Source organism: Pleurodeles waltl, chromosome 3_2 (genome assembly GCF_031143425.1).
Source record: "Pleurodeles waltl isolate 20211129_DDA chromosome 3_2, aPleWal1.hap1.20221129, whole genome shotgun sequence".
In the NCBI taxonomy this organism is placed as follows: Eukaryota; Metazoa; Chordata; class Amphibia; order Caudata; family Salamandridae; genus Pleurodeles; species Pleurodeles waltl.
Window position 1 is genome coordinate 155,856,798 of NC_090441.1, and position 18,521 is coordinate 155,875,318.

Below are 18,521 nucleotides of genomic sequence, written 5' to 3' on the forward strand. Positions count from 1 at the left end.
GGCGCACAATGGGCTGCCTAGCGCCAACGTAGGCACCTTTGCACCAGGGTGCAAGGGTGCCTGAGTTGCATGCAGGATTGTTTTTGGGAATGGAGGAGCACCTTCCTGCACAAACACAATCCTTAGAGGCATAGGGGGTCATTCTGACCTCGGCGGTAAAAGGCGCTTACCGCCGGTCAGAAGACTGCCATAACACCGCCGCGGCCGCGGAAAGCGGCCACGGTCATTCTGACCCACAACGGCCAAACCTCCAAAAATCCGACCTCCACTGCAGCCCGCCACATCAGAGGGCAGCGATAAACTGGAGATGACCAAACCTCCACCGTCACGCCAACAGAAAAACGCCCATGCCATTACGACCCACGAATCAACGCGGCGGCCTTTCCAACGCGGTATTCCATTGGCGGTACACACCGCCGCGGTCAAAATACACACACAGCACCAAAACACAGGCACATTGGACAATTACAAATACACACACCTGATACACATACACAACCCACTCCCACACAATCAATCAACTATAAAACACACCCCCACATCACCCACAAACCCCTACGACCACAATTACTGAGAGAAGGAGAGAGAGACACAGCAGACAATCCATAGCAATACACACTGAGGCACACTACACCATCACACACACCACATAGTAGCACAAAGCACCACACACCAACATATTCATCATCACATACACCACCCCACACCTCACCCACGCCACCCCATGGCACCCCAAAGGCACCCACGCTTTTCGGACCAAGAACTCCGGGTCATGGTGGAGGAAATCCTAAGAGTGGAACCCCAGCTCTTCGGCTCACAGGTGCAGCACACCATTATAGCTAGGAAGGCGGAGCTATGGCAGCGGATCGTGGACAGGGTCAACGCGGTGGGACAGCATCCCAGGAATAGGGAGGACATCCGCAAACGATGGAACGACCTACGGGGGAAGGTCCGATCGATGGTCTCCAGGCACAACATCGCGGTCCAGAAGACTGGCGGCGGACCCCCACCCACCCCTCCCGAATTTACATCATGGGAGCAAGAGGTCTTCAACATCCTGCATCCTCAGGGCCTCGCAGGAGTAGCCGGAGGAATGGACTCTGGTAAGTCCAATCTCAACTACTAGATCCCCCCCACCCCACCAGCATGCCAACCCACACCCCCACCCTCACCCCCAACCCCCCAGCACACATCCTCCCTGACAATGTCTCACCAGCACAACCCACCCATCCCAACACCAACTCCTGCATGCCAACACAATCCATGGACACCCATCACCCAAGCATGACCACTGCACTTACCCCCCCCCCACTAACTACCCTCACAACACCTCCCTCAAGGGAATGCCTGCACTGGGGGACGAGGGCACCCATAACACGCACGCTATTGTACACACAGAAACAATAACCAAACTCTCTTACCCCATGCAGGACCCAAACGCCAAAACACGAGCCAGGAGGGTCCAGAAATGTCCATCCCACCCCCGGAACAGGCCCACAGTGAGGACAGCAGCTCTGTCGACACTGAACCTGATGACCAGCCCGGACCATCGGGGACCTCTGGGCAGTCGGTTCCCCTCACCCAGACACAGGCCACACCAGACCCGACCCCCTCTGCCAACACCAGCACAGCTCCCACCCAGCGGGCCCATGCCTCTGTCTCTAGGACACGTCAATCAGCGGTGTGTGTGCCACTACAGGGCACCCAGGCTAACCCAACACCCCAACAACAACAGGGACCTGGGGGCAGTGGGAGCGGGCACACCGTCCAGGAGACAGAGGCCGGGGGAAACCGGGCAGCTCGGAGGGCTGCTGTGCGACAGGGGGGGGAGGAGAGGCCCAGGGAACCCACTCTCCAAGAGGCCCTCACCACCATCATGGGGGCCTACCAAGAGACGATGGCGACGGTACTGGCCAGGTTCACGGAGATCCAGGCACAGCAGGAGGAACGCTACATGGGGTTCAGGGAGGAGCTGAGAATCATCGGGACCGCAATGGGGACCATCGTCCTGGCCCTCAACAGGATAGAAGACGCGTTGCGGGACCATGTGGCACCACACAGGGCCCCTGTCACTAGCCCGGACCAGGAACAGCCTACCACCTCCGCCGGCGCTAGTGGACAGGAGGCCCCAACACCACGGCAGGCCACCAGAACCCCACCTCCTGCTGAAGAACAACCACCCCGTAAGAGGAGCCTGAGATCCAAAAAAAAGACAGAGTAGGATGTCAAGACCCCCGCCAGCAGGACATACCCCCTGAACTCTTCCCACTGTCCCACATTGCCACCCTGTCCAACCATGAACTGCCTCTGCTCCATCCGTCCACAGGCAAAAGGACAATGCACCTGTGAGACTGAGAACTGGACTCTGCCATGGACATTACTCCACCCCCACCCATCACCCTTATAATCACATGTACCAATATCTAGCCCTGTAAATAAATCACATATTGCACACAAATCAGTTTGGAGTCATGCTGTATTATTAGCAAATGTATTACATATTACTGTTCAATATCTGTTCTGTCAATTAGTGATGACAACATACCAATGTCAATACGCTGTAGTTCATGGGCAAACCAAGCAGAAGTCAGGCACTGAGTCATACAGCACTGAGAAGGGAAGGGAAAAACAAAAATTACCCAAAAAGATCTGGTGGGAACTACAGAAAGTACAGATGCAGGAGGCTAGAACCAATTGTGAAATGGCGTGGGTGATTCTTACCTGGGTGTTACTGGAAATACTGTTGTATCACTCTGTCCCTATTGTCTGTGTCGTCCTCTGAGTCTTCCTCCTCTTCACTCTCCACAGGCTCCACGGCTTCTACAACACCACCATCTGGACCATCCTCATGCAGGAAAGGCACCTGGCGTCGCAAAGCCAGGTTGTGAAGCATACAGCACGCCACGATGATATGGCACACCTTCTTTGGTGAGTACATTAGGGATCCACCTGTCATATGCAGGCACCTAAACCTGGCCTTCAGGAGGCCAAAGGTTCGCTTAATCACCCTCCTAGTACGCCCATGGGCCTCATTGTACCGTTCCTCTGCCCTTGTCCGGGGATTCCTCACTGGGGTCAGTAGCCACGGCAGGTTGGGGTAACCAGAGTCACCTATTAGCCACACACGTAGGCTCTGTAGCTGCTCCATCACATAGGGGATGCTGCTATTTCGCATCACATATGCGTCATGCACTGACCCTGGGAACTTGGCATTTACATGGGAGATGTACTGGTCAGCCAAACAGACCACCTGGACATTCATCGAATGATAACTTTTTCTGTTTCGGTACACCTGCTCATCGTCTTTTGGGGGTACCAAAGCCACATGGGTCCCATCAATGGCACCAATGATGTTGGGGATATGTCCAAGGGCATAGAAATCACCCTTCACTGTAGGCAAGTCACCCTCCTCTGGGAAAATGATGTAGCTCCGCATGAGTTTCATCAGGGCAGACAACACTCTGCTCAAAATCTTAGAAAACATAGGCTGAGACATTCCAGATGACATGGCCACTGTGGTCTGGAATGCCCACTGGCCAAAAAATGGAGGACTGACAAAACCTGCACCAGAGGGGGAATCCCTGTGGGTTGGCGGATGGGGGACATCAGGGCTGGCTCCAGCTGGGCACACAGTTCATGGATAGTGGCACGGTCAAGTCTGTATCGAAGTAATATATGGCGTTCTTCCATTGTCGACAGGTCCACCAGCGGTCGGTACACGCGAGGATTCCTCCTTCTCATCGCAAGTCCCAGCGGACGGTGCCTAGGAAGGACAACATGGAGCACAGAGTCAGCCAAACCACAGGTACGTACAGACAGCTTGCACAGTTAAAGAATGGCAATGGGTTGAAAGGCGTGTATGTGTGGCAATGCAAGGCCTAGGCCTGTGTGTCGCAGTCAAAATTAAGCCATGTAGGCCCTTGAAATGGCGGCTGCCTGACCTGTGAAGTGGGACAATGGGATGTGAGGTCAATGCGCTGGCGGGGCACACCGTGGCGGTAGGCGGTCGAAGACCGCGGCGCAAAGCCGCATTGGTTAACATTGAAGCCTATGGGTTTCAGGAGCCAATGACGAAGTGCGCCGGCGGTCGCGGTACGCACCGCCGCGGTACGCACCGCCACGGGCGTGACCGCCATTTTCTATCTGCTTAATCACTCGAGACCTGATCATCCACAGGAGAGGACCTATACTGCAAGTGCTGCTGTGACCTCGGTCTGGAAGATACAATGGCTGCTGCGACTGGGGAAAGGGCCCCTGCCTTCACGTCTGAAGAGTTGGAGAAGCTCGTGGATGGGGTCCTCCCCCAGTATGCGCTACTCTACGGTCCTCCAGACCAACAAGTGAGTACACCGGGTGCACATGGAATGGGCTATGCCTGTGTGGATTGGGGTGGATGTAAGTTGGTGGGGTGGGGGGCGAATGAGGAGTGCAACGCCCGACAGATGAGAGCATGTGCCATATGGCAAAGTTGGTGGGGGGGGCCAATCACATCTAACATGCAGGTCATTCATGATTTCCTCCTTTCCACCCTGTACATGTCAAATAGGTCAGCGCCCATCAGAAGATCGAGATTTGGCGTGCCATCGCCAAGGAAGTCCGGAACTTGGGGGTCCACAACAGACGGGGCACCCACTGCCGCAAGAGGTGGGAGGACATCCCCCGCGGAACAAGGAAGACCGCAGAAACACTGCTGGGGATGGCCTCCCAACCTAGGAGGGGTGCCAGTCGCACCATGACCCCCCTGATGTCCCGGATCCTGGCGGTGGCCTACCCTGAATTGGATGGGCGCTTTAAGACATCACAGCAGACACAAGGGGGTGAGTATCAGCACATTCTCCTATCTTTCTGCGCAGTGGAGGCGTCTGGGTGGGGGAGGAGGGCTGTGGGTGACATTAGGCCAGGGCGCTTTCTGTAGTGTAGTCCTCTCCCTTAGGCATGGCCCTGTGCCCCCGGCCCCCACCTCGGTAGGGTGACAAGTACAGCCATTGAAGGTCCAGCATCTCCCATGTGCGCGTTTGACGTCTCTTGGCCTGTTGTCTTAGTCAGTAGTACTGAGTAGTGTACCCCGAATGCGCGGCTTAGTGCATTAGGCACCTGTGTCTGTCCTCTCCGCCAACGGTGTTGACATTGCATGCACTCAACCTGGTCTTCTTTTTTCTCCCCCCACCCTTTCTCTTCATCTTCTTGTGCATGTGTGCATTAGCATCATCAGGCGGAGGAGATTTGGCATCGGAGCACGAGGGAGCTGCAGGACACAAGGCACCGGTGGGCCCAGGAACAGACACCGAGGGCACCAGTGATCCGGAGGGCGAGGGGAGCACCACGACGGGGACCGCTGGTGAGAGCAGCGAAAGCGACACGTCCTCGGATGGGAGCTCCCTAGGGGTGGCGGCAACATCCGTGCCCCCGCCTCTACAGGTACAGCCGCCACCCAGCGCACCAGCCCCGCCCTCCCAGCAGCCCCTCAGTCTTCCCTCCGTGCCGGTTCGCCCAGGAAGGCGCGCGTCTCTTTCGCCCCAGGCACCTCAGCCCCTGCCCCTGTTGCCCCTGCTGCCCTCAGTGCGGAGCTCATTGACCTGGTAAGGACGCTCATTGTTGGGCAGACGACCCTTTTGAATGCCATCCAGGGTGTGCAAAGGGAGGTGCAACAGAGCAATGCGTACCTGGAGGGCATTCATTCGGGTCAGGCTGCCCATCAACGAGCGTTCACTGCTCTGGCCTCAGCACTGACGGCAGCCATTGTCCCTGTTTCCAGCCTCCCTCTTCTTACTGCCTCCAGCCTTTCTCTGTCTCCTGTTCCTCAGCCTATCCCATCCACACCATCAGACCAGCCTGCACACACCTCAACACCCAAGAGCAGCTCATCCAAACACAAGCACCACAGATCCCACAAACACTCACCCAAGCAACACCCAGATGCAGACATGCCAACAGCCACTGCCACCCCTGTGTCCCCCTCCTCCTCGTCTCCCTCCTCCCTCCCTGTGACGTCTACACTCACACCTGCATGCACCCCAACATCAGCCAGTGCTTCCATCACCACCTCACCCTCCAGTACAGTCCACACTCGTGCAGTCACCACCCCCACTGCCATTTACACGTCCCCTGTGTCCTCTCCCACTGTGTCTGTCACCCCCTCTTCCAAGACACACAAACGCAGGCAGACACCCACCCAACAGCCATCCACCTCACGACAGCCTACAGCACCAGCACCTTCACCCAATGACAGCACACCTGACTCTCCTACAACCACCTCCTCTACCTCCACTTCCATCTCCACTTCTCCTACCCTTTACCTTGGCCCTAAAAAACTTTTCCTGGCTAACCTTAACCTCTTTCCCCCCGATGAGCTCCCCCATCCATCTTCAAAGAGTCCCAAGAGCACCGCAGCCACCACCAGCCCAGCTTCGGGTGTCACTGTTGTGCCTGGGTTCTGGAGCCCACCCTTTGCCAGCAGTGACACATCGATCAGCAGCAAGGACACGTCCAGCCCCCCCCCCCGGCAAGAGGACCCGCAAAAACAAGGGCCGCCGTGCGAGGACCGACAGGGCTGCCCCCAAGGAGCAATGTGCGGCCACTTCACCACCCACACCATCTAGGGGAGGCAAGGGCCCGAGAGCCCCATCAAAGGAGCGGAAGGGCAGCAGGAGCGCGGAGAAGGTGGACCCCACATGCCACATCCCAGCTGGGAAGGAGGACACTAAGGAGGCCAGGAGTCCGTCCCCGAAGGGTCCAGAAACGTCACGGTCCGAGGGCGACTGAGCAGGGAGTCCAGGCCAGGTCTGGCTCCCTTGACCTGCTGGATGAGCACCGCTGAACAGGGCCCGCGGTGCAGAAGAGCACCGCTGAACAGGGCCCCGCCGTGGAGTAGAGCACCGCTGAACAGGGCCCCGCCGTGGAGTAGAGCACCGCTGAACAGGGCCCGCGGTGAAGAAGAGCACCGCTGAACAGGGCCCCGCCGTGGAGATAGGCACCGCTGAACAGGGCCCGCGGTGCAGAAGAGCACCGCTGAACAGGGCCCCGCCGTGGAGATAGGCACCACTGAACAGGGCCCGCGGTGAAGAAGAGCACCGCTGAGCAGGGCCCGCCGTGGAGATAGGCACCGCTGAACAGGGCCCGCGGTGCAGAAGAGCACCGCTGAACAGGGCCCCGCCGTGGAGTAGAGCACCGCTGAACAGGGCCCCGCCGTGGAGATAGGCACCGCTGAACAGGGCCCGCGGTGCAGAAGAGCACCGCTGAACAGGGCCCGCCGTGGAGATAGGCACCGCTGAACAAGGCCCGCGGTGCAGAAGAGCACCGCTGAACAGGGCCCCGCCGTGGAGTAGAGCACCGCTGAACAGGGCCCGCGGTGCAGAAGAGCACCGCTGAACAGGGCCCCGCCGTGGAGTAGAGCACCGCTGAACAGGGCCCCGCCGTGGAGATAGGCACCGCTGAACAGGGCCCGCGGTGCAGAAGACCACCGCTGAACAGGGCCCGCGGTGCAGAAGAGCACCGCTGAACAGGGCCCCGCCGTGGAGTAGAGCACCGCTGAACAGGGCCCGCCGTGAAGAAGAGCACCGCTGAACAGGGCCCCGCGGTGGAGATAGGCACCGCTGAACAGGGCCCGCGGTGCAGAAGAGCACCGCTGAACAGGGCCCGCCGTGGAGATAGGCACCGCTGAACAGGGCCCGCGGTGCAGAAGAGTACCGCTGAACAGGGCCCCGCCGTGGAGTAGAGCACCGCTGAACAGGGCCCGCGGTGCAGAAGAGCACCGCTGAACAGGGCCCCGCCGTGGAGATAGGCACCGCTGAACAGGGCCCCGCCGTGGAGTAGAGCACCGCTGAACAGGGCCCGCGGTGAAGAAGAGCACCGCTGAACAGGGCCCCGCCGTGGAGATAGGCACCGCTGAACAGGGCCCGCGGTGCAGAAGAGCACCGCTGAACAGGGCCCGCCGTGGAGAAGAGCACCGCTGAACAGGGCCCGCGGTGCAGAAGAGCACCGCTGAACAGGGCCCCGCCGTGGAGAAGAGCACCGCTGAACAGGGCCCGTGGTGAAGAAGAGCACCGCTGAACAGGGCCCCGCCGTGGAGATAGGCACCGCTGAACAGGGCCCGCGGTGCAGAAGAGCACCGCTGAACAGGGCCCGCCGTGGAGATAGGCACCGCTGAACAGGGCCCCGCCGTGGAGAAGAGCACCGCTGAACAGGGCCCCGCCGTGGAGAAGAGCACCGCTGAACAGGGCCCCGCCGTGGAGAAGAGCACCGCTGAACAGGGCCCCGCCGTGGAGATAGGCACCGCTGAACAGGGCCCGCGGTGCAGAAGAGCACCGCTGAACAGGGCCCCGCCGTGGAGATAGGCACCGCTGAACAGGGCCCGCGGTGCAGAAGAGCACCGCTGAACAGGGCCCCGCCGTGGAGATAGGGACCGCTGAACAGGGCCCGCGGTGCAGAAGAGCACCGCTGAACAGGGCCCGCCGTGGAGAAGAGCACCGCTGAACAGGGCCCGCGGTGCAGAAGAGCACCGCTGAACAGGGCCCGCCGTGGAGAAGAGCACCGCTGAACAGGGCCCCGCCGTGGAGAAGAGCACCGCTGAACAGGGCCCCGACATCTCAAGCACCGCTCCGCTGGGCCCTTCCTCTCAAGCACCGCTCCGCTGGGCCCCGCCATCTCAAGCACCGCTCCGCTGGGCCCTTCCTCTCAAGCACCGCTCCGCTGGGCACCGCCGTCTCAAGCACCGCTCCGCTGGGCCCTTCCTCTCAAGCACCGCTCCGCTGGGCCCTTCATCTCAAGCACCGCTCCGCTGGGCCCTTCCTCTCAAGCACCGCTCCGCTGGGCCCTTCCTCTCAAGCACCGCTACGCTGGGCACCGCCGTCTCAAGCACCGCTCCGCTGGGCCCTTCATCTCAAGCACCGCTCCGCTGGGCCCTTCCTCTCAAGCACCGCTCCGCTGGGCACCGCCGTCTCAAGCACCGCTCCGCTGGGCCCTTCATCTCAAGCACCGCTCCGCTGGGCCCTTCCTCTCAAGCACCGCTCCGCTGGGCCCTTCATCTCAAGCACCGCTCCGCTGGGCCCTTCCTCTCAAGCACCGCTCCGCTGGGCCCTTCATCTCAAGCACCGCTCCGCTGGGCCCTTCCTGTCAAGCACCGCTACGCTGGGCACCGCCGTCTCAAGCACCGCTCCGCTGGGCCCTTCATCTCAAGCACCGCTCCGCTGGGCCCTTCCTCTCAAGCACCGCTCCGCTGGGCACCGCCGTCTCAAGCACCGCTCCGCTGGGCACTTCCTCTCAAGCACCGCTACGCTGGGCCCTTCATCTCAAGCACCGCTCCGCTGGGCCCTTCCTCTCAAGCACCGCTCCGCTGGGCCCTTCATCTCAAGCACCGCTCCGCTGGGCCCTTCCTCTCAAGCACCGCTACGCGGGGCACCGCCGTCTCAAGCACCGCTCCGCTGGGCCCTTCATCTCAAGCACCGCTCCGCTGGGCCCTTCCTCTCAAGCACCGCTCCGCTGGGCACCGCCGTCTCAAGCACCGCTCCGCTGGGCCCTTCCTCTCAAGCACCGCTACGCTGGGCCCTTCATCTCAAGCACTGCTCCGCTGGGCCCTTCCTCTCAAGCACCGCTCCGCTGGGCCCTTCATCTCAAGCACCGCTCCGCTGGGCCCTTCCTCTCAAGCACCGCTCCGCTGGGCCCTTCATCTCAAGCACCGCTCCGCTGGGCCCTTCCTCTCAAGCACCGCTACGCTGGGCACCGCCGTCTCAAGCACCGCTCCGCTGGGCCCTTCATCTCAAGCACCGCTCCGCTGAGCCCTTCATCTCAAGCACCGCTCCGCTGGGCCCTTCATCTCAAGCACCGCTCCGCTGGGCCCTTCCTCTCAAGCACCGCTCCGCTGGGCCCTTCATCTCAAGCACCGCTCCGCTGGGCCCTTCCTCTCAAGCACCGCTACGCTGGGCACCGCCGTCTCAAGCACCGCTCCGCTGGGCCCTTCATCTCAAGCACCGCTCCGCTGAGCCCTTCATCTCAAGCACCGCTCCGCTCCGCTGGGCCCTTCATCTCAAGCACCGCTCCGCTGGGCCCTTCCTCTCAAGCACCGCTCCGCTGGGCCCTTCATCTCAAGCACCGCTCCGCTGGGCCCTTCCTCTCAAGCACCGCTACGCTGGGCCCTTCCTCTCAAGCACCGCTCCGCTAGGCACCGCCATCTCAAGCACCGCTCCGCTGGGCAGCGCCGTCTCAAGCACCGTTTATGGTTCACTGTGCCCACCATGCCTCCTCCTTGACCAGTGGAGACTGTCATCCACCTGATGGACTGTGGCTTTGCACTCCCCAGGATGGTCCAGTGGGCAGCCCACCCACTGTAGAGACATTGAGAGACTGTGGCTTTGCACTCCCCAGTATGGTCCAGTGGGCAGCCCACCCACTGTAGAGACATTGAGAGACTGTGGCTTTGCACTCCCCAGGATGGTCCAGTGGGCAGCCCACCCACTGTAGAGACATTGAGAGACTGTGGCTTTGCACTCCCCAGGATGGTCCAGTGGGCATGGTGGCTCCTCGTGGATCTGGCGTCGTGCACTCATGTGGCTGTGGTGCCCCCCCTTCCCTTCCCCCTGAGGTGCCTGTAGTTTTTACATCTGATGCCCCTGCAGTGTTCTCTCCAAAGGACTCAGGTCTCCTGTGTGGGCTTTGCCCTTATTTCTCAAGACTTTGGCCCACGGACATGCTGAATTCGTAGGATGTGCAGGACTTGGTACTTCAGTTATACACTGATGTGTATGTCATTAGTTTTGTTGTGAATATCTTTCATGGTTGTACGATAATTTTCTGGAGCTTTTTGGTACATAAATATTTATTCCAAATTTGATTATGTCCTAGCATTTTTCAGGGGTGTTTGGGTGGTGTCACTGTGACTTGGTGCTCTGCATTGGTGAGTACATAGCTGGGGGGGGGGGGTCGCATATGTGTGTGCCCGTAACCTTTCGTCCTCCCCCTCCTGTGTGTCGTAGGTGCAGTACTCACCGTTGTCGTCTGCGCCGGACTTCGTACTCGTGGTAGATGAGAAGGTAGACGAGAGCAGGTAGTATGTTTAATTCGGGTTCCATGCTGTCCTCCTTCCTCCTGGAGTGCGTAGTGGTGAGCGTTTTCCCGTCCGTAGTCTGTTTCCGCCGTGTTTTTATCGGCGGTGCTCCCGCCCCGGAAAAGGTGGCGTATTGGTGAGTTGGAATAGTGTGGGCGGTACATTGTCTGCCGCCTGTCTGTTGGCGGTGACCGCCGCGCTGTTTGTTTGTACCGCCGTGGCGGTCGGAGTGTTAAGGTGGCTGTCTGTGTTGGCGGTTCCCGCCAGGCTCAGAATCCCATTTTTTTTACCGCCAGCCTGTTGGCGGGTTGGCCGCCGCTTTAACACCGACCGCCAGGGTTAGAATCACCCCCATAGTCCTCTATCTATGTGTGCTGCAGAATGCAGCACTCAAAGAAAGAGGAAGCAATGAGGAGAAATAAAAATATTTCTCCTCGTTAATTAACGCATCTGCTGGGAGGCGTATCTTTTAGGCACATTCCCAGATTTACCAGGTTTTGTAAATCTGGGAATGCATCAAAAACCTTGGGATGTATGTGTGAACACCCACTGAGCACTTTCCCAGGGCAGAGTAAGGCAATGCAGCGATTTCCACTGCCTTGTCTTACTCCATATTTTTGGAGCCACTCAAATCCACACAAAGTGGCTTTGCACGGCTTTAAAAATATGACTTAAGGTTTGCGTCATGCATGTACCATGTTGTGTGGTGCAATCATGACAGTAAACACTCATAGGTATGCTCTTAAATGTATTTGTATAGTGTGCTTCATCAAGCCTGTCGCCCATTCAGTGATACCATGCCAATAATTGATTATTCTTTGATAATCTTTCAATAAAATATATAAAGCAGTTGCACCCTAAGCACAGTATGTACTTTACCCCTTGGGAGACCTCACCAGTTTTTCTGGGTACTCTATTTAGCCTTCTGGAGTCTCTTGACTTCTTTTTTCCTGTAGCACCTCATGGCCATAGAGCATCATAGGCTAGTCATATTTATATTATATGTTTGTTCCAAAACCTCCAATGATTTGAAACTCAATTCATAGCCCATTCTTTTCAAAGCTCCTGCAGTGCTTGTGCTCTCTGCTCAAGTGCCACAGGATGGCTATTAACATTTAAATTGATTTTAAAAATCACTCCTAGGCAAGTATGTTAGTTCACACACTCTAATTGTTGTCCTTCCAGGACCTATCTCTTCCCTTTCACACTTACCTTTTAGTACAAACCGTACATTTTGTTTTTGCTACTTTGAAGATTGATTCACTCACTTTACAAGAATCATCAAATTCATTCAGTTGCACCTGAAAGCCTGTGAGAGTAAAATGATTTACAACACCATCATTTGCTTAACATAATTGTAATAAATTCTTCCCCTAATCTTGGTGGGAGTAGGCATACAGAGATCGGCATTTTAGAGGTGTTCACTACGTAGGTCGGGGGATCGCTGTATGTTATGTGTTACATCGCATACAATATTGCAAACACAGCATAAATGTAAACACCACATTAAACCAGACATTGCACAGAGATGGGGCTCTGAACCACTCGACCCAGCAAGACTGGGAATTAGGGATGGAATTCTATAAACTGCTGGAAAAGGAAATCTAAAAAGGGTGTGGTTTTATGAACAAACTTGAGGAAAAAATGGGGAGAATTGGAGGTCATGGGGGATAAATGGAAAGACAATGAATGAAGGAGTGATTCGGAATTTGACTCCCTCTCATCGGGAGTAATTGGACTGGAACCAACACATTGCACACTAGGGGAGTACTCCAGGAATCCGAATAGAAAGGAAAAGGTGGATGGGGTGAAACCTTGTTGTGAGGTCAGGGTGGGTGGTGGGGGGTGGATGTCATGTGGACTATATTACATATGTTTGTTGCAAGCAAAAATATATTTTTTTAAAATTCATAGCAAAAAATATAACCACCACATTATGAGGCAAATCAAGGTACATAGATGTGGCGTTATGAGTATAAAATATTCACTTATTCTGTGATCTTCTGGTTGGGTTGCGATGTTGTTGTACCTCAAAGTTCTCAACCTTGCTGTAGTGACAAACAACCCACGTAATAAATGTCAGGCTCTGAAACTTTGAGAGACACACAAACTTTTGTACGACTAATTCGAAGTCTATTCATCTATGGAGCTTTGGTAACACTTGCAGACCCATATGTCATGCCTAGAATACATTCTTAAATTGAATTATGATAGAGAACAAAATATACAGACGCACAAAGTAGATGAGAGAGAACATAAGCATGATGGGGAAGCGAGCAGACTATAAACATCAATCACACAGAGACTGACTTCCTTAATATCATTTTATATGAAATACGGCATGGTGCCGCAGCACCTGAGGAATTACAAAATAAATCCCAGGAGACTGAGCTCCCATCCTGCAGCATTCACAATCAGAAGCGAGAGTGAGAATTGGTGGACAAATGAATCAGTCAGACTTTTAGCACTAGTGAAAAGAAGCTCATTTACACTATGGATAAAGATGCTTAGTGTGTTATTCCAACAAAAGGCAAATATTAACCAATGATCTTTATACATCCTGCTTGTCCAACCTCCCCACCCGGTATAACAAAGAGATCTTTATCAACAGAGAATCAAAATGTCTTCTCTACAAAAATATTCTGGTGTGTTGAGACCTAAATGTAAAACTAAACACAGAATAAAACTAGCTACCCAGTCAACAAGAAGTGCCAAAGCCAATATGTCCGGTCGGGAAAGGGGAGGCGGATGTGGAGCCAGACAGAGAGAGAAAGAGACACTGAAAGAGAGAGGGAGGGGGAGAAGGAGGGCGAGGAGACTGAATGATAGAGCCAGGAGAGCAGACAGCATGAACCAAGCAGAGTGGTAAAGAGATGGCAGGGCAGGGAAAAAGAGAGAGGAGGCTCAAGACAGAGTGAGAAAGGGAGAAAGACAGTGAGAGTGAAACAGAGATAGAGAGAGGGAGAGAGAGAGAGAGAGAGAGAGAGGAGGAGTGAAAGAGAGATAGAGCAAGGGAGAAAGACTGAGAGAGAGAGATAGAGAGACCGAGAGACTAAAGACAGATGGACAGGATAATAATTGTCTGTTCAGAGGGCTCCAAAATGTACCTTTCTCTTCTATAGCTGTCCCAAGTTCAGGGGAAATCAAGGACACTTTATATACAGTTCTTCTCTTTAACTTGGGATCACGTGACTGATGATAAAAGGCGTGGATTGGCTAATGGCGGTCCAATCAGGGGTACCACAGCACAACAAAGACTTCAAGGCCGCAATGATGACATTTCATCAAATGAAATAACTGCATACATAAATTTGCCAAGATATGAAGGGTTCAAAATTGACATTTTTTGTCTTTTAAGGATTTCCAGACTGTTTCCTAAGTCTAGCACTTCAGAATCTCTCGTGTGTGAAAACACACTGCAGCTGAACCTCAAATATCAGAACGGCAGACCACAGGATGTGGGCTCAAAGCTGCCCTTTCAAGTAAAGCAACCTTGCAAATGTCGCTATTCTGAGGCCCTGAAGGTCAAAAGCCCACATTACCTCAAGATTCATGTTTGTGTATATAACTTGGGGACCCTGTTGTAAGCAAATAAGAACGCCCTTTGTACTTGGTTAGGCTGTTCTATTCTTTAAGTCTTTGGGCCTGATTTAGATCTTGTCGGAGGGGAATACTTCTAACCAATGTGGTGGATATACTGTCCGCCGTATTATGATCCCATTATATCCTATGGGGATCATAATATGGCGGACGGGATTTCCGTCACAATTGTGACAGAGTATTGAGATCTAAATCAGACCCTTTGTTTTTTAATTTACATATCAAAGGAACCAAACTGAAGAGAGAGAGAAAAATGAACATAAGAGGCACAGAATGTTATATGGTAAGTCTTGTAGACAGCACATTAAACCATATGTTCTGTTCTGTGCAGTGACATTATGAGCCTTTAAGTGTAGTGCTGGAAGGCGTGGCCAGTGCGAAAGATGGCGAACGGGCTTTGAGATCACTCCATCAGGCCATGCACGATCCTGCAAAACCTGCTGCCATCCCTCTTTCAGGAGGACCCGAGTCCACAAGGCCCGGATGGTGGACACAGTGGGGGCCCATTTGGCTTCCCGCAGATCGGAAATGCTGCCTAAGAGCTTCCCTCCATCCATTTGTTTATCGCCTTACCCCCATTCCACATCGGAAACACACTGGGGCTCAAGTAGAAAGAGGGCCTCTCCCTTTCAAGACTGTTGCAGGGCTGCGGTGAGGAGTGATGTCACAGGGGTAGCACTTCTTTTCTTTCCACCCCCTGCAAAGCGATCAAGTGCCTGGACGCCTCATCTGTGGCAACAATGGGTACACACATGGCCAGTGGCACTGTATGACGATTGCTTCGTGCCAGAGGCCCCCATAAAGCGACAACACTACTGTGGCCCCTGCACTGCATGAGGCGCCAAGGGGAGGTGACGAGTGCCCCCCCCCTGCAACACAGAGAGGGACTCGGGACTGCTTGTGCCCCCTTCGTGTCAGGGAATAGGGGAGTGGTGGGTCCTGCACTGGATCTACGCTGCCATACGCTATAACATTGCGGTGGCGCGCAATACAGAAGAACCACCTAAGAACAATGATCATACGCCACGGCTCTGATCCTGGAGGCTCTACGAGGCTCTACCCGCTCCCTCTGACCCGTGTAGGGCATAAGTTTTGCATTCACAAGGGCTGACTGTGTCACAGTAAAGGCGGCAAAAAGGTGGGTCAACAGGCCCCTGAATACAAAGCATCACCACCATTGTCAAGCAGGGCATTGATCAGTGCCACCACATGCCCACTGACTCATCGAGAATGGGCCGCAGGGGCTGACTGGGACCTTCATCACAGCGATTGGGCAGCATGAACACCCCGGACCCTGGGGTGAATGATCCCCACCTCCCTCACACCGACAATGCCTTCCACCACAGAAGCCAAACTATACCATAAACGCCACCAAATAGGAACTCAGTGCTAAGGTGGACACAGTGGTAATAGAGCTTGGACTCCTGTGAGCTGACCAGCAGAAACTGATGGGCAGAGTCGCCCAGGTGGAACACAGCGTTGCTGTAATCTGCCCAACTGTCCAAGAGCTGGAGGGACAGGTACACTCCCTTACCACCAAAGTGCATGAGCTGGAGGCCAGAGCTGAAGATTCCAAAGGAAGGCCCCATCTGAACAGTATCCGCATTATGGGGTTTCCGGAGGGTGCAGAAGGCACTGACCCTACAACAGTCTTTGAACAATGGTTATTGCACAAGGTGGCCCTAGATCAGCGGTCAGCATACTTTCTAGTGGAGAGTGCTCACAGAGTACCAGCACGGCACCCCCCACCGGGGTCTCCCCCAACAGCCCTGGTTGCACGCATTCTGAATTACAGAAACAAAGAAGTTCTCCTATGAGCTGCTTGGGCAGCATCTCCACTCCACCATGACATTGCCAGGGTATACCTCCTCCCGGATTATATCCTATCGGTACAGCTCTGCAGTGTCTCCTTCCTCGGAGTGAAGCTCAAATTGCAACAGGCAGGCCTACGCCACTCCCTTCTTTTCCCAGCGAACCTGAAGGTAATAGCTAGTAACAAGACCGTTTTATTTACGGAAATGTCAGATGCCTGGGATTGGGTGGAACAGCGCCGCTATGAAGCTTCTTAGCCTTCCTCCCTGGAGTGCCAGCGTCGCAGTACCAAGAACACAAACAAAAGGAGACAAGTGCCTCGCCGACACCTGAAAGCCCCGGTACACGTGGCGCCCTCGCAAGCCAAGGAAGAACAGGCCCAGGCACTGACCCCTGGGGTTACCTTATGGGCGGGTAGACGCTCAACACAGGGCTTTTTTCCGGACACTGACATTGCTGAATCTGCCTCCATTCACTTTGAAGACAGCATGACTTTGCAACTATTGCCTAATGAGACGCTCCAAATGGCAGATGAGATTCTGTGATACTCAACCTGTGGAGGTAGATGTGCTTATAATCAACACTATTTCTTCCTGTGGTTATAGGTGGGGTTGAGATATATGAGTGTCTGCAGTGAGTGATCATCTAAACAACATGGGTTCCTCCGCTCAGAGTTCGCCTGTTTGCTGCAACCCACAATAGCAGCAGTGATATACATCCTCAACAGGGCTGGACACTCCCCTAGCAGTTTGACTCCTAGCCAGGAAGGTCAGCATAGGAGAACGCCAACTATGGGTTATAATTTTACTTATTTGGGTGGCCTCAGGTTCCAGGGTTGCCCTGGACTGGAAGTTGGGAGTTCAGGTTATATGAACAGTTAAAATATGTGATCTGCTTTCAACCTTTTTTTCAGGTCTATCATAGGTTTTACAACATGGGCCGGTGTCACAAAGGCACAGATATGGCCTCAACCGGGGCACACCTTACTTACTGGGCAGATCACTAGGCTCAAGATAATTATGTGGAACATCCAGAGCTGGTCACCACTAGAAAGAGGCACTCTATGCAGCGATATTTAAGAAGGAGAGGTGTATAAATAGCCTTTTTCCAAGAGAGACATGTGATGAGGGGAGGAAGTTCACTTGCAGAGGCGATGGAGGGGTCAATGCTATTCCACCACATATTCGGGCTTCGCACGAATGGCCTTAATCTGGATGCCCCCAGAAGTCCCCTTTCACCTCCTGTAAATAGACATGGACCCTGAGGGCAGATATGTGTTTGCTGAGGGCCCCCTGGATGGAAAGGCCATGTTACTGGGCAGTATATATACCCTTAACATGGCACAATAAGCCTTTTTCTCTAAACTCTCCACAACATTAATACCCTTGACTCACATCCCTTGGACACTAGGGGACGACTTTAACTGTATACTTGATCCACAATTGGAGAGCTCACACCCTCCACTCCCTGGCTTCCCAGCTGTGTCGGCAGCTGCATTATTCTCTCAGTGGCTTCAGAATTGGTCACTGCTAGACTGCTGGAGATCCCTATACCTGAATATGACTGATTTTTCATATTACTTGGCTGTACATGACTTACATGTCAGGCTAGATAGGATCTTATGCGACCCCGCTACCTGCCTTCTAGCAACTGCGGTGGAAAATCTGGGTAGGACCTTCTCTAACCACAACCCAATGCAACTATAGCTAGAATGAGGAGCTGTCCAGCCGCCAGTCCCCACCCGGAGGCTGCACACGGCCTTATTAGAAGAGCAGGCTTTTTGAGACGCGACAAATTACACACTGAGTCACTATTTCACTGACAATTGGGGCACATCCAGGTCTAAGCTTACTGATTGGGAAGCAATGAAGGTTACATGGCCACTTTATATGCACAGTGGTGTGAGTGAGGGCAACAATACACAGAGACCAGACACAGACAGAAACATCATTGAAATCCCTAGCAACTACTGCTAGAGATGACCCTGTATTGCAGGCTGGCCTAAATACAGCACTAGCCACACACACACAATTAGTGGAGCAAATACATGGTGTCAACTTCAGGTTGTATC

At 54.7% G+C, this 18,521-nt stretch overlaps 1 long non-coding RNA gene across 1 annotated transcript in view; it reads right to left on the bottom strand.

The window, feature by feature from the left end:
• Positions 1-13,030: 13,030 nt before the first annotated feature.
• The window catches only part of LOC138286770 (uncharacterized), a 90,586-nt gene continuing 85,095 nt past the window's right edge, over positions 13,031-18,521 (bottom strand). Inside the window, exon 3 of the long non-coding RNA XR_011202058.1 lies at positions 13,031-13,086. This is a non-coding gene — a long non-coding RNA (uncharacterized lncRNA). The remainder of the gene's footprint in view (positions 13,087-18,521) is intronic.